Genomic DNA, 15897 nt, shown 5'->3' with positions numbered 1-15897 from the left:
AAGGCAGGATGAAATGCCCAAATCAAGACCCAACCTGCCAAACACGGAAATCTGTAGTTTGAATACATTGTTTTACAGACAACTATTAATTTCTTTTGTACAAGCATTCCTCCCCAGAAAAAAAAATAGTTTGAATAGGCTTAGAACCTATGACCATTTTTCACTTATATTTGAAAACTGAGTGTTTCTAAATCATTACCTATAAAGATTGAAAGTCCCGCTATAAATATTTCTGATGTCCTTAGTTACCTCTTAAACTTACTTATTTATAACAAGTTATTTCATAATATATGTTATATATTATATAATATACAAAATATAAATTATATAATGTATATAGTTTATTACACATTTCTCACTGCAGTTTATTTATTAGTCTACCGAGAGAGAGTGATATATGTATGTAACATATATAACATAAATAGGCTACAGAGTGAGAAAACTCATTTAATGAAAAGAAGCCTAGGAAACAGTTCATTTGTTCATAGTAAAGCCACACAATAAGATTTAGGAGCAAGAAAGGAAAAGAAGAAGGGGAGGTATCTACGCATGCATCAAAGCTTCACTTAAACTGTGCAAAAGATTCATCAGCTAGCCTGAAGTAGAATTATAGAGACTTCACAAGGAAAACTTAAGTATGAAATAATTCTAACTTTCTCTCCAAAGGAAAAAGAAAGTGTTTCTTTCATAAAGCACATTACAAAATACCTGAAAGTCGAGTTTATATGCCTGCTGCAGTTGCAAGGGACAAAAATATTTATGGCATGATTTGTACATTGTCATGTTAATCACTTCTACACCTCTTGTCAGCAATCAATCAATGCTGCTAACATTTATCTGAGCAATAACTATTGTTTTCAACAGAAAAAATTACTACCTTGTGCCTGTGTTTCTTACTAAGTACCATTTTACAAATCAAGGCTTTGATTCTACAACTGCTCAAGTTTTTGATATATTCATGTATTTCCCTGGAAATCACTGAAGCTCTTGAGGCACAAAGCAGACTGAATTTAATTCTTTGCAAAAATGTACTAAGAATTTAGGAAGCCAGTTGCAAAATCTACCTCAGTTGCCAACTGAGAAACACACAATGACATGTTCATTAAAAGGTACCTAAATTGATGGAACCATCTAGGTTAATAGGACAGTAAGCTTCTGAAATTCATTTTTGCAAACAATTTCAAAAAATAAAAAATAAAACAAGTTAAATTCTCTCTGAAAAAGGAGAAAACTAACACAACCAGCAGAATATTGAAGACAGATAACAGAAAAAGTAAGGAATGATGAAGCTGAGGACTCTAACATTTAGGACCTGTCTAGATCTTCCACAAGTAATAAAAAAGGTAGGGTTATATAATCTGCCAGGCAGAGAAGGACCTGGGAGTACGAATATGAGCCAGTCAGCTGAATATGAGCCAGCAGTGTGCTCAGGCAGCCAAGAAGGCCAACAGCATCCTGGCTTGCGTAAGAAACAGTGTGACCAGCAGGGCTAGGGAAGTGATCGTCCCCCTGTACTCAGCTCTGGTGAGGCCGCACCTCGAGTACTGTGTTCAGTTTTGGGCCCCTCGCTACAAGAAGGACATCGAGGTGCTTGAGCGGGTGCAGAGAAGGGCGACGAAGCTGGTGAGAGGCCTGGAGAACAAGTCCTACGAGGAGCGGCTGAGGGAGCTGGGCTTGTTCAGCCTGGAGAAAAGGAGGCTCAGGGGTGACCTTATCGCTCTCTACAGATACCTTAAAGGAGGCTGTAGTGAGGTGGAGGTTGGTCTGTTCTCCCACGTGCCTGGTGACAGGATGAGGGGTAACGGGCTAAAGTTGCGCCAGGGGAGTTTTAGGTTGGATATTAGGAAGAACTTCTTTACTGAGAAGGTTGTGAGGCATTGGAATGAGCTGCCCAGGGAAGTGGTTGAGTCACCATCCCTGGAGGTCTTTAAAAGATGTTTAGATGTTGAACTTAGCGATATGGTTTAGTGGAGGACTTGTTAGTGTTAGGTCAGAGGTTGGACTCGATGATCTTGAGGTCTCTTCCAACCTAGATAATTCTGTGATTCTCTGATAGCTCACACTAATTCTACTAAGATGTTTATGCTATTTTTAGTGTCACAGCTAAAAGCTCATTAATTAGGAATGCCAAAATGCACCTAAACACTGGAGTTTTGTTTTGCATTTCATCATTTGTCTCAGTTGTTAACTTTAGCCATTAAGACAAAAAAAAACAATCTGTTTCCATCACCACAATTCACTAACCCATGGCTGATTTTTCACGATGTGCTTTGGGATTAATTTTTTAGTATTTTACACAGTAATTAGCTACTCTGGGAGCAAACCCTCTCCAGGGGATCATTAATTAATTACAGTCATGTTGTTTATTAATGCATATTTCTCTTTTCCAAAACTGTACAGATAGGGTGAACATAATTTAGTCCCTTCTCTTAAAAACATAAATTAATAATTCTGTTTTACTGTACAATTAATCATGGCCCGGTTTTAAAACTTACCCAAGTTTGATCATGCAGAAGCCTAGGGGTGCCATTTTTATTTTATTTTTAATTTTTAGCATAATGAGCACAATCTTTTGAACTCTTCTATTGAAAAAGTTTGGTGATCAAGACAGAGCTTCATGAACAAGTTTGCAGGATGTAAGCTGTCCTGCCATTACAGAATGGAAGGTGCTCCACAACAAGAGCACGTAAAGGAGCAATTCCAGACAAATGAAAGAAAGGTAATATGAAGCTGTTTACACCTTAAGTTATGTATGTGATCACATGCCCATCCCAGACAGAAAACTGAAATACAGGTATGCCACACATTCAAAAATGCAAGTCATTCAGCTGTGCTTTGTTGGTGGCAGCTTTATGCCTAAACAACAACAACAAATAAATTATAGGTACAATATTACCCTTCCCATTAGGAATACAACCCCATTATCATCAACAGCTCTCAGACTCCTTCCTATAAATCAGGGGTAAGACCCTCAAGCACTAAAGCCAGGAATGACAACTAGGAGACCTTCTGACATCCAGTAAGATGTAATGAGAAATTCTGGTCACATTCTATTTCCATGACTATTTTCCATATGATATTTCTTAATACTAATGCCAGTTCCAACACCAGAAACATTCAGGAGCAAGCCTATAAACAGAGACATTCACCACAGGAAGCGTGTTATGACCACGCTTCAGATCAAGAATTTAGATGTTTCAACCAGTCCAGACTCACTTCTTAGAGCTCCACACTATGTGCATTTGTGAAGAGGATGAAACACGTCTGAAGAGCAACTAAATTAGAAAACTGAGGAAAATAAACACATGCAGTAAGTAATAAACGTAATGGGATATTCCCCCTTCCTTTAGGTTTACAGAGGAAAAAACACAAACTAACATCAGTATCTCCCCCCTCCTCCATACTGCCTAAAACCACTACTGATCATGACATAAAGAAAGTTGTTTGCTTTCCTTTAGCGCTGTCCTTCCCCCAGTTTTAAAAGTGTCCTTTAAAAAGAGAAAAATCAAGATATGGTGTAGAATTCCCCTCATTTGACAAAGCTCTGTGTTGTTTACTCTAGAGGATCAAGTGTTAGAGGCTTGGGGAAGGAAAGAAATGGGATTTTTCCAAAGGTACTTTAGACAGATGAGCGATGGATAGGAGCGGGCTTCTAAAGAAAAGCTTTTCATTACAAATGCAGAACCTTCACATCTGGATTTCTTTTAAGCTTTCATAAACAAGAGCTTTGAAACAGTACCTCTGACATTCTTTATAGAACTTGGACCACAAAAGCTTGCAATGCACTGTATGGAATTACATCTGAAGCAGATCACCTCTCCTCACAAAAACATTTAAAATATCATTGGTGTTTATATACAACATAACTAAAAGTCAATTGCTTGTGATACAAGTGACGCAAAAAGCTTCAAACAGATTGCAGAAAGAAGCTTGCAATAAAGCGCATGAATCACAGAACGGTTGAGGTTGGAAGGGACCTCTGGAGTGCCTTCCAATCTCCTGCTGCTCCAAGGATGGAGACTCCAAGACATCTCTGGGCAACTTGTGCCAGTGCTCTGCCACCCTCACAATAAGATGTTTCCTGATGTTCAGACAGAACCCCCTGTGTTTCAGTTTGTGTCCATCGTCTCTTGCCCCGTCACTAAGCACCACCAAAAACAGCCTGGCTCCATCTTCTTTGTACCCTTCCTTCAGGTATTTATATACGTTAAGATCCTCCCTGACCTCTCTCTTCTGCATGCTAAGCAGTCCCAGCTCTCTTGTCCTTTTCTTACAGGACGAATGCTCCACTACTTCAACCATCTTTGTGTCCCTTTGCTGGACTCTCTCCAGTAGGTCCTTGCCCATGTACTGGAGAGCCCAGAAATGGACCCAGCATTCCAGGTGTGGCCTCACTAGGGCTGAATAAAGGGGAAGAGTCACCTCCCTTCACCTGCTGGCAACTGTCATCCTGCTGCAGCCCAGGATATCATTAGACACCTTCACAGCAAAGGCACATTGATGGCTCATATTCAGATTGGTGTCCAACAGGACCCCCAGGGCTTTTTCTGAAAAGCTGCTCTCTTCCTGGTTGGTACCCAACGTAATCATTTTTAGGAAACAGTGTTGACTGGTCTTAGAGACAGAGTCACTTCTTTTCCCTGGTCTGGGTTTTATCTTGTACCCAGTTAAAGTCTGCAATGGATGCCTGCGGGATTTATTGTCGATGTTACTTTCCCTAGGAATGGTTCATGGCATTACTAATACACCAATGGACCATGAGCACACGTAGTATAGTCCTGGAGTTAAACAGGGGGGTTGCAACTCTCTGAAGTTCAATCTAATTCCTGCCTGTATCACTGATTGGCTATCCATGTTTTAAATTTTGAAGAAAGCTAAGAAACACACTCTGACTATAATTAATAGTTTCCCACTAAATAACTCTAATTCCATTTACGTTCTTTGGCAAAAGAAAAAGAAAATCAGATTTTGCCTTTCCCTCCAAGAGGCCTCCTCTCTGCATTTTTCACAAGAGATAGAAAGTCAGCAAGGAAGATAGTCATGGCATTCTTCCAAACTCTGACAATAAAATAAACAGGATTCACACAATTTTCCACAATGAGGACTCACTCACAGCAGAACATCTGCTCCAAAGTCTTACATCATCACTGAACCCTAGCAACCTCTTGAAATCCCTCCTTGGACTCACCAACTTATCAGTGAGTATTAAACATACTCATGAGCTCTGCCAGGTTCTATAAGCATAGATTCAAATAGGTGTCCTGCCTGAAGCTTGACTGGTAACACCAAAATGAAAGATCACTTCAACTGTAAAAATCCATGTTATTCCCACCACACTTATGGAAGACTTAAATAATATTAGTATTTACACTAAACCTACCAGTATCTCAATTAGAATATTGCTGATATTAATGCAGAAAACAACTTTCAGAAAAAGAGCTTCCCCAGCAAGGGTGTTCAAATATACAAGAATCATTTTTCTTAACAGTAACTTAGATTTTTACTTTTGATACAGTATTTTGCTAAGTATCATCACTTTGGGTTCAAATAAGCTTGAACATTATCTTATGTCCAAATATAATGCATGATTAAGTATTCTCTCCACAACACTCAAAATAACTGTTCTTGAGATATAAGAAATACACGTACTTAGTCTAATTTGTAACTGCTTGCTTACTTCAAACTTTGGTTTCAAAGACAAAAATATCATTTTCTTACTGAGTTGAACAGAAAAAGTCTGAAGTGTTACAGTATACCTTTCAAAGAGCAAGCAAATTGAGCATATCCCTTCATCTTCTCTGAGCTTCTATCACTACTTGACAATGGCCAGATGCCTCACATTTAACTGAGCCATGCTGCACTAATAAATAAATAAATAAAGCCTCTCAAGTACTTCTCCAGATGTTCTTCTCTGGTTTCTGGAATTCTGTGCATCTCCAAGGTCAGCATGAGAAGTCTGTAACATCCTGTTTCTAACTGGTAATTTCTTTTTATATATGTATATAGAGACTTTTTTTTTTTCCTCCAGACAGAGCAAACCTGCAATCATGAGACATTTTGCATATCTAAAGAAACTAAGAATGATTAATTTGATGAATCAAAGAGGCATCATGCTTTGCATGGATAAGCTATTTTTTTTTTTTTTGAACAAGTATAGATTACTATTGTAACTGTAAAACTGCATCAGTAATTGGCATCAGCAAAGCAGTGCAGGTTGGAGATCATTTGATAAGTGTGTCTAGAAAGCTAATAAATAAATGGAAGCCACCATCACTTCTGCCACTGCCCCACGGCCACAGGCAACCCGCAGGTGCTCCCCTGCTCTCTCCGCCTGCTGTGTTTGGGATGCGTGGTCCCACCTCTGGCTGTGCTCCTGTGCTGCCTGCAGCTGCCTCTACAACTGGCAAGCACTTCAGTAGCAGCCCTGTCACCACGGACAAGGAAACTGTTCCAGTCTAAGAACAAGACCAACAAGAAGAAAGATAAATGGTGAACACTGATAATTACACTCTGAGACTAAGCCTTAAACAAAATCAGGCACAAAACAGAGGGGGAAAAATAAACACAGAAGAAATCCAAGAAGCATAAATATGCCTTAAGACTTAACTAAGAGCTACCGATGCTGTCTTTGGACTATAATGCAGTTTTGGTCACAGTACCGGATGAATTAAAGTGAAATGAAGCCAGAAACTGTTACAGGAAGACAACTGTTAATTCCAAATGATACAGAAGTTGTTTAACACACCAGCCCCATGTTGGGGGAAGGGAACTAGTCTTCTGACAAAACAAACAAACAAAAAAAAACAGTTATCAAAAATAATGTGAAAAATCTTGTTTCTCTGTCAGGAAAAATCACTGTATGTTAATAAAGAGATGGAGATTAAAAACAAGGGAATACTGACTAAACACTACATCAGCTTCAATATATTCTTCTAACTGTTCTCTCTAACTGCCTAACAAAACAGTGAGGAAAAATGCTTTTGCTGAGAGGGAATTAGCTTAAGAAAATAATATGAACCAAAATATGTCTCCTAGTCTCAACACTGCTTCTTGCAACATCCTTAGGATAACAGAAAGCCTTCCAGATTTCAAAGCTGAAGGGCATCTCTGACCTAACTAATAACAGCAAGCGACCTCAAACAAATTTCCTGAGACTGTTACATTTTCAAAACTGTAGTCAGAAAACAAGTTCAAGAACAGCATGAAGCCAGCCTCAGGTGTGGTTTCAGGATCAGCTTGCCACAGATCCAATGAAACAGTTCCAGTGGAGGAAAAGGAAGACAAACAATCCATTAAGGTAAAATTAGTACTGACCATGATTCTGCACAATTAAAAGTCCACCAGTAACAAGAATTTCATTTTACTGTAACAGAAAGAGGAAAACTCCTCAAGCGTGTATGTATGGAAGTACATCATCTTGCATAGAGTATTATCAGACACAGAAGTTCATGTACAGAGAAAAGCCCTACAGAGCATGTCAGCAGGAAAAAATATATATACATATATATCTATGTAAGCCACTGGTTTTCCTGGGCTTGCACAACACTGAACAGCTTCTAAAGCTAGTAACTTTGCTTCTATTTCTCAAGACTGAAAAAAATGAACATATGGATCCTACAGAGAAACTTAATTCAGATGAAGTAACTAGCTCAGGAGAACCCAATTCCAGTTCTTAATCAGAATTATTGATAATGACCATTACAAGGCCCTGTCAGTGGTCTTGCCACCATATTTTATCATTAAGTTTTCAGCAGTGTTCACTCTCAGTTGTGGTTATTAAATCACTGCCAGTATTTAACATTTAAATAACCTATAGTACTCGCATTTGAATCACAAAATATAGTTTGAAAACTGCTGTACCTGGAAAAAGCAAAAGAAGTACTAGCAGCTGGCACTGAAATACAAAACTTTGCTGGAAGAGGAAAGAGATAAACAAACACTAGAATAAATAGAGAAAGAGGCGTAGGGCAATGACAATTTCTTTAGGCCTTAATATCATCATCAAAATGGCATTGCATCTTGCACATAAAATATATTTTGCTTAAATAAACAAGCATAACCTGCAATCTCCCTTCTTCTTTCTTCCACATAAATAAGCAAGAGATGTCAACTGACTCACAACCTTCATTACTGTGGATGGGATCCTGCAAATACGCAGTTATCGATGACACTGTAACACATCAGATGAGGCATCATACACAGAATTTCTTAGGAAAGAAAAAAAAGACAGAAGCCATTTATTTTCATTTAGATTCTTTCAAGAGAAGAACATTTAAATATAGTCATGTTTGCTAGTACTGTGGCTTGAAGAAATAATAAAAAAGCAATAAAGTCTAAGTACAAGGAAAGTAGGAAAGAGAACCATCAAGAAGGACACACAATTATTCCTTCTTTTGCAACTCAGACTACCCAGCAAGGTCAAGAACAAGAAGCTACTGATCCCATATGTAATGTACTCTGTTTGGTAGATAAAACAAAGCAGAGTAACAAATAAATTACTACATCCCATCTATCCAAAGAAAATAAACTGCAGGATTTACACATAAGTGCACTTCACCAAAATTTTAGCAGCTTACATTCAGACTCCACATCTCTCGAACGCATATACCCACTTGTCTGATTCACAGAAACATCCCCCACACAAATACATGTGCCCAAGTGAGAGAAGTAGACCTGGAAACTCATCTCATTTTATAATGTTTCTGATATCTAAAACATTTCCAAACTGGCCAGAACATAGGTTAAAATTCTTATATGCCAGCATTTTGGCCAGATCCTCACAGGTCACTGCCATAGGCATGGATTCAGATCACGTTCTGGTCTTTTGCCTCGTCTTTTTCCAAAGAAGAATTAAGCAAAAGACACATACACATTAACTGTTGACATGAACACTTCTTCCATCCGATACCCATAGGAGAAGGGAAAGCAGAGAAGGGGAGTAAGCAGTTTCATGGTTGACTTGGCCTTTTTTTTTTTTTTTTTTAAACAAAATGTAAATAATGTACACTTTCTGAAAGGCAACTGGATGTGCTGTCAACAAACACGCCAGGCAGAAGAATGCACAATTCAACATGTGGCTTGCCAATCAACAGATTTAGTGTTGCTCCCGGATGAAAATCCTCCCCTGAACACAACAGAAAAGTTCTCAAATTTTGACTTCTTCAAACTCAGGTTTCCCACCAAGGTCAACTCCTGTTCTAAGTAAAAAGTCACCATGAAGTAAAACTGTAAACCTTCCAAACAGTCTCGGATTTTGCTTCAAAGCCTTGAAACTGAATGCAAGGGAGCAGCCATGCTCCAGTCAGTTTTACTCAGCTGCTTCTCTGCCATCTGCCAATTACTTATTAGTTTGCACTGTTGTTACGTAGGCCTGCTTCTGAGGCATCTCATGTTTTCCAGAACCCTCCTTTCTTCCACATGCAACACAGCACAGGGAAGTGACAGGAATCTCAAATAGTCATATAAAACAAGGAGTTTTGGTAGTTCTCTGAGAAGTTATGTGAGGCTTTCCAAAGTTTGCTTGTTTGTTTGTTTTTTAAGCCACGGGAAGTTTCACAAACAAGCATTTTTAGAAATGATGAAAGGGACATCTCTCACAGCCAATTGAGTAAGAAGCTGCCATACTCCAGTAGAAAGTGTGCTGTCTTACATCCATTCTCTTCATCCTCAGGCTCACCTGAAGCACATTTGTTAATTATATTATCAGTTTTCAAGAGGAAAGGATTATTCACTTTAAGCAGCTGAGAACATCTTTGTAAGAACTGAAGTGTTTATACTGTCCTGCTATAAACCCACACATAGTCATATTAAACATCCATCCGCAACTCAGATTCATACTTTGTTAGAATGGCCTTAAAGCCCAGCATATGGCAACAACAATGAGAAAATCTGCAGGGCAAGCTGCTCTTCGAGCCCTCTCTCTCTAGAGAGCCACTGAACCAACACCATCAGCAGTGTACACAAACAGTACTGAAGGTAAGAAGAAGTTGAGCTATGAGAGGTAAGAACACAGACCCAACCAAATCACTTCCCAGGAAATCTCCTTTGTAAAGGAAAGGCCCTGGAGACATCATCCCCACCCATTCTCTCTCGCAAAGGTGGCAGACTGGAAAAATCTCAACAACACAAAGACCTTGTTGTGAATCCAAGCATTACATAAACGAAGACAGGCCTCCTGCAGGAACCATCAGATTGTTGAGCTTTTACTTCCCTCTTCCCCCCAAAAATTTTTTGTCTATGTTATGTCCCAAGTGATAATTCAGTCCTGGAAGTTACTGCTAGTGAATTTATCTTCTGCCTGGAATTATATTTCCTCTCATTTACTTTGTGACGTATGTCTGAGCAGACATCTCTCAGGATGTTTCAATCAACTCTGTACATCTTTGGCAAGCTAATGTGAACCACCAGACAAAGATTTCTGACCCAGCTCCCTAGTTATTATTTAGAAACTGCTTCGACACCTATACTTCCATTTGCTTTTCAGATTTATTTATAGTTGTTTCTTTTTCCTAGCACTTCTTTCCAAATCTCTTTTCCCTCAGCCTTCATTCACATATCGTAACTGTTATCCATATTATTACCTGCTTGCCTCTGCTCCATGCAGATGTAAGCTGCCACCGGGAGTCATCATACACCCTATGCCAAACCTCAGCTCTCAGTGCTGATAACGCCCTCCCTCCACCCTCCCCAAAGATCTGCAGGCTAATCTTAAACATTATGCACAAAACACTTCTTTTAACCGCTCCTCTAGAACTTTCCACTACACAAATCAGTTCAGTAGTCACCAGTCCACTGATTCTTAAGTGTGAACAGTCACCAAGAAGCAGACAACCAGGCCATGGCTGTAATGATTTTGCAGTACCTTGAGCAATAAAGAACTACCCCACCCAGAGGAATAACAAGCAGCTTTCCAGAATCCTTTGTATCACATGCTCTTCCCTATGGCTGTCACACACCAACCTCACACTTTTAAGTCTCCCAGGTGTGAAACTATTAATGCTTATTCCAAGATACCACAAAAAGTAACATTAAGTCTCAAGAAGGCTAAATTTCTTTCTCCTCCACTTCTGTTGAAGACTCCCTGCTGCAGGAGGAGAAGGCAAAGGTATCATTCCATATCTATACTTTCCAATATCCACTGCTTTCTCAAGCTACTTACTATAAAGAAAACATTGAAAAAATGGCACAAATATTAGGTATTGTATTATGTTACGTATTGTATTATGTGCTTCCTGCATTACTGCATTCATATTCCTCTTGTTTATTCTTTACAGACCTCTACTTTTTTTCCTACTTACTTTTCTACTTTTTTTTTTTTTTTCCTGCTGTATCCTTCCTTTTAAATCTTTTAATTCAAAAAGTTCTCTACACAAGATTTCTGGTTCAAGCATAGATGTCTTTTAAACTAAGACTCTCAATGGCAACATCACACAGAAGGAATAGCCTTTTTGTTTTTGTTTTATTGAAAGAGAGGTTGCAAGAGCAAACGTATTGCAGAACCAAGAAGCAATTTGGCAAAACTCCTTCCCCTTTCACAGACTTCCACTTCAAAAACACAGAAGTTGTTCCATGAATGAAACAATTAAATAAATGAAGTTCAGTTTCCTCATGCCTGGAGACTACAAATGAAGTAAGGAGTGGAGGAGTATTAAGGATTTTACTGAGGTCCAAGTATTCATAACCCTTCCACACAGATTCTCTTATATTTACATGACCTTGCATTCCAGCCTTTCATTCAGAGGAGATTCTTATCTCTGTCCCTCAGCCAACTCACATGCTTTTTCGTCAAGTATCTGGAAGGCCACTGCTGGCCAACCTCAAAATTACTGGGAGGAGTCAGAAAGGATTATGTATGTGGCAGGCACAATCACAGTATTTCATAAGAAACCCTACAGTTACTTTTCTGATATGCTCTTGAAACTGAACAAAATATAGCTAAACAATAGCAATACAACTCAATACATAAAAAAATAATCCCATAAATGATTCTGAGATTTTAGATTATTTCACTTTGATTTCATTATGACGTTGATGTTAATTCAGCCAGTGTGCATACATATGACTAAAGGTCTTAAATTACAATTTAAGGGCTCAGAGAAACTGCTAACAAACAGAAGAACAAGAATGAACAGCTCAAGACTAACAATAATTTAGAAATAAATCATAAATGCAAGTAGCTAAGCAAAGGAACAGGTTACGAGCGTTGTGATGGGCTTAGTCACAATATCAACACTGGGTGTCACTCCAACAAATATGCTGCAATTCAGCTACACGCAATTGGCCTCAATCACATTCAAGTGAAAAAGAAAGTAGTTGCACCTTTATAAGACACAGTGGCCAAATTCCACAGTTCTTTTTATACTAAAAGTTCACAAGCATCAAAATAATCCTGCAGAGTTGGAAGTTATTACTTGTAACAGAGAAAACTACTGGAACACACACAAACACACAAAAAAGGTTCACTCAAAGGCCAAACATTTGTTTATAGATGGCTCTTTACATGTAGCACTACACCTTGTAGGTGTTTACCTCATATCTTCCTATCCAGAGTAGATAATGAGGCAGCGCATTGCACATAATCCCATCTCAATGTTTTGCCTGAAAGAGTGAAACAGATGCTTTCTGTACCAAAATCTGCACTCAGAGAGAAGGGAAGATCCTTGGATTTAGGTTAGGTTGCTCCAAGAAGTAGGACAACTATCTTTTGCACTTGGCTTTCTTCAGAGAGCAGGTAACAGTATTTCAGAACACAAGAAGATGGAAAAACTCTGCTTACTTCCTGTTGTTCAAAGTAACCCTGAAAACAGGCAAGAACGTGCCGCACACCCCACCCCCAAATTGTGGTATTTCATTCTGCAAGAATCTGATCCATAAACAACTGAAAACAATGAGAACTTCTCACTGACTTCAGTAGGTATTGGATCAAGCCTATGTTCCAGTTGTCAAAAGGTGATTAGTAAGCACTGGTATGATAAAAAGGAAAAGTCAAACTTTAAAGACAACATAAAAAGTGGCCTGTATCTCACTCATTTATTCACAGGAGTCTCTGGAAGATGCCATAAATTCTAATGAAGGCAAATAGGATATAAATGGATTTGAAGTTCCATATCAATTAAACCGTTTACACAGACTGAAGTAAAGGCTAGCAGCATATATATTCTTTTTTCTTATCATTTGAAATTTAATCAAAGCAACATAAAAGCAGGTACAAAAGAGTGACAAATCCTACACTACTCCTTTGTGCTACTGCTGTGCTCTAAGCTTATGGGCAGGACTAAATGCACTGAAAAGATCACTATAACACTTCAGGAACAACTAAAATTATATCCTGGCATGCATCTTACTCATAGGCTTTGTTGTTCTTGATGATTCTTTTGGTCCTAATTTGCTAGACAGATTAATTTCATAACGCACAGAAAGCAATTATGTGACACACTTACCTGCCATGTTTGATATCTCAATTCTTAGTAGTTTCTCTTCAAAATAAAGACTTCCTGCAGCGTTGTACATTTCTGAACTACTGCATGCAAGTGTAAAGTAGGTATAAAAAGATCTTCTAAACAAGCTCTTTTTTTCCTCCACATATCCCAAAGGATAAACAAGTAAGAGCCTGATGCAACACATAAAACATGCAGAATAATCTGACAACTGACTTACCAGCAAACCCAGACCTTGCAACTCTAGAAAGGTCTTCTTTATGCCATTTTCCCTCTCCCCTCAGAGATTTCAGGTCCTTTATAGTCTGCTTTTGCTACTGGTGCTTTGGTCACAGTTTGAATGGCTAAAACCATGAATTCTCCTTCTCCATTGAGATTGATTGGCCATACCATTTTTCATAATAAAGCCTAAAAAGTTGAGACAAAACACTACCAAAATAACTACTTCCTCTCTCCCCTTTTCATCTGATATTCCCATTTCGTGTCATCATAACTCTGTTCATAACTGCATTCCTGGCAATACCAATACTAGGTATACTAGCCAGAAGACTAGAATTCTTTCCTTTTGTATCATGCCATGGTCTGAATAGTGTTTTTCAGGAGAGCCTTCTGAGACCAACAAATGTGCTCACTTCTCTGCTTGTTAAGTGCCCTCTCCCTTAGAAGTATGTAACTACAATCAAGTACACTACGGTCACTAAAGACTGTTTTATTTTCTGATTTGAAGGATGTTTGAAAAGAAAGGAATTAAGTGATACATGGTACAGTCCATTGGATTCGTACTTAAGGCTAGATGATTGCCAAGAACTGCTTCATTTAATTTGAAGAGATTAATGAGGACAACATAAAAACTATGCCCAGGTTTCTTCCTTCCAATAAGTGTCACCTAAAACTATGGAACTGACTGATACTAACATCACACCAAACTCTTCCATACTTACAGGAGATGGAAGAAAATTCTTTTGTGCATTTTTCCCACTAGCATTCTCTTGCAACCACTGCAGTAAGTCACATGAACAATACATCTGATTCCATTAAAAACATATCTGACATTTTTCCCCCCCACACACACACACCTAAATTTAAATAGAAAGCACATTCAAGTTGTCTCCTGTTCAAACAGAAAGCCAAGTTTAAAAAAAAAAAAAAAAAAAAACATATACAACCTGTAGATAAACAATCCTGTGGAAGGGGAAGAGACAGAAGAATTGCCATCTTTGTAAAACAGCATTTTTAAATTTTTATAGATCCTTTCAAATTCTGTATCAAATATAATACAAGGTACTTATTGGGTAGGTTATAGCACAGATATAACACTGAAGCATTCAGAATAAAGAAAGCACTGAACAAAAATAGACCAGATTTGTGAAAGAAGGATTCAGAGCCTATCAACCACTTATCAAAACAGTCATAACTTTAAAAGGCATCAAGTTCTAACAGTGCTGTAGCAGAACTGCAATAGTCAGGACCACTGACATACAAGGGTTTCGGACACGGTCCAACTCCAGGGTCTTCGCTCTAGACATAAGAGGGGCTGAGCTGTATTCAAACAGCCAGCAACATGCCAGAAAAGTTTAAAACATTTGTATTGCTATTAGTGAATTTCAGCAGAGGAGTATAAAATTTCAAGTGATCTGTTCAGAAAGAGATGAAGTCTGATTTGATCCAGAATCAAGGGCATTACATCACCATTTATTTCAGAATCTGGCATTACTCACCAGCTATCTCACTGTAATCAGCCAAGACTTAAGCTTACTGCATCCAACAAGGAGGACATGGAATGGCCAGAAGTATAACATCAACGCTTGAAAATATTACTGTTTGTTTCCAGCTAAGGTGGTGGAGCGCAGTAGCAGTACAGGGCAAGCACTGACTTCAATACTGACAACTCATCACACTAAGACCTATACCTGTTCCTGCATAAACTCGTGTTGCAGGACAACTAACACTAACCTGAACCTCTCAAAGCCTGTCATAAATAAATCGAGCACAAATTGTGTGCAGCATATTTTAAAAATTAACACGTATCATATTGCAGATAGGACAGACCTCGAACACAACTGCAGTGAATAATCAAGTATCAGTTTTACCACTACAGCTAGCTGTTGGTTGTGTGTGTGTGTGTGTGTGTGTTTCAATTTCACAAGTAGCACCTATTTCAATTGAGATATTCAATATGAAGACAGTGCAGCAGCACTTTATATGGCATTCTCTCAAGAATTACATTTTTATATTGTCTGCATACCTACAAGAACTCCTGTACATAAAGTCCTATAAAGTATTTGCTTGGCATGCACCATTTCTCTCTACGTAACTTTTTTTACATGAACACTATTCATATGACTTTTCAGTTTTATTATATTCAAGGAAACAAGCATTCCATTCAGAGCCCTCAACCAACAAATTCATCTGGTAGTTATTTGGGAAATGAAAACATGTTCAAGCAATATGCATGTATTAA

General features: G+C 38.4%; 1 protein-coding gene across 1 annotated transcript in view; it reads right to left on the bottom strand.

The window, feature by feature from the left end:
* The window catches only part of CDK14 (cyclin dependent kinase 14), a 328926-nt gene that overhangs the window by 306689 nt on the left and 6340 nt on the right, over nucleotides 1-15897 (bottom strand). The gene's annotated exons all lie outside the window — the stretch shown is intronic.

Source organism: Aythya fuligula, chromosome 2, assembly GCF_009819795.1.
Source record: "Aythya fuligula isolate bAytFul2 chromosome 2, bAytFul2.pri, whole genome shotgun sequence".
In the NCBI taxonomy this organism is placed as follows: domain Eukaryota; kingdom Metazoa; phylum Chordata; class Aves; order Anseriformes; family Anatidae; genus Aythya; species Aythya fuligula.
This window is presented reverse-complemented; position numbering and strand designations above follow the sequence as displayed.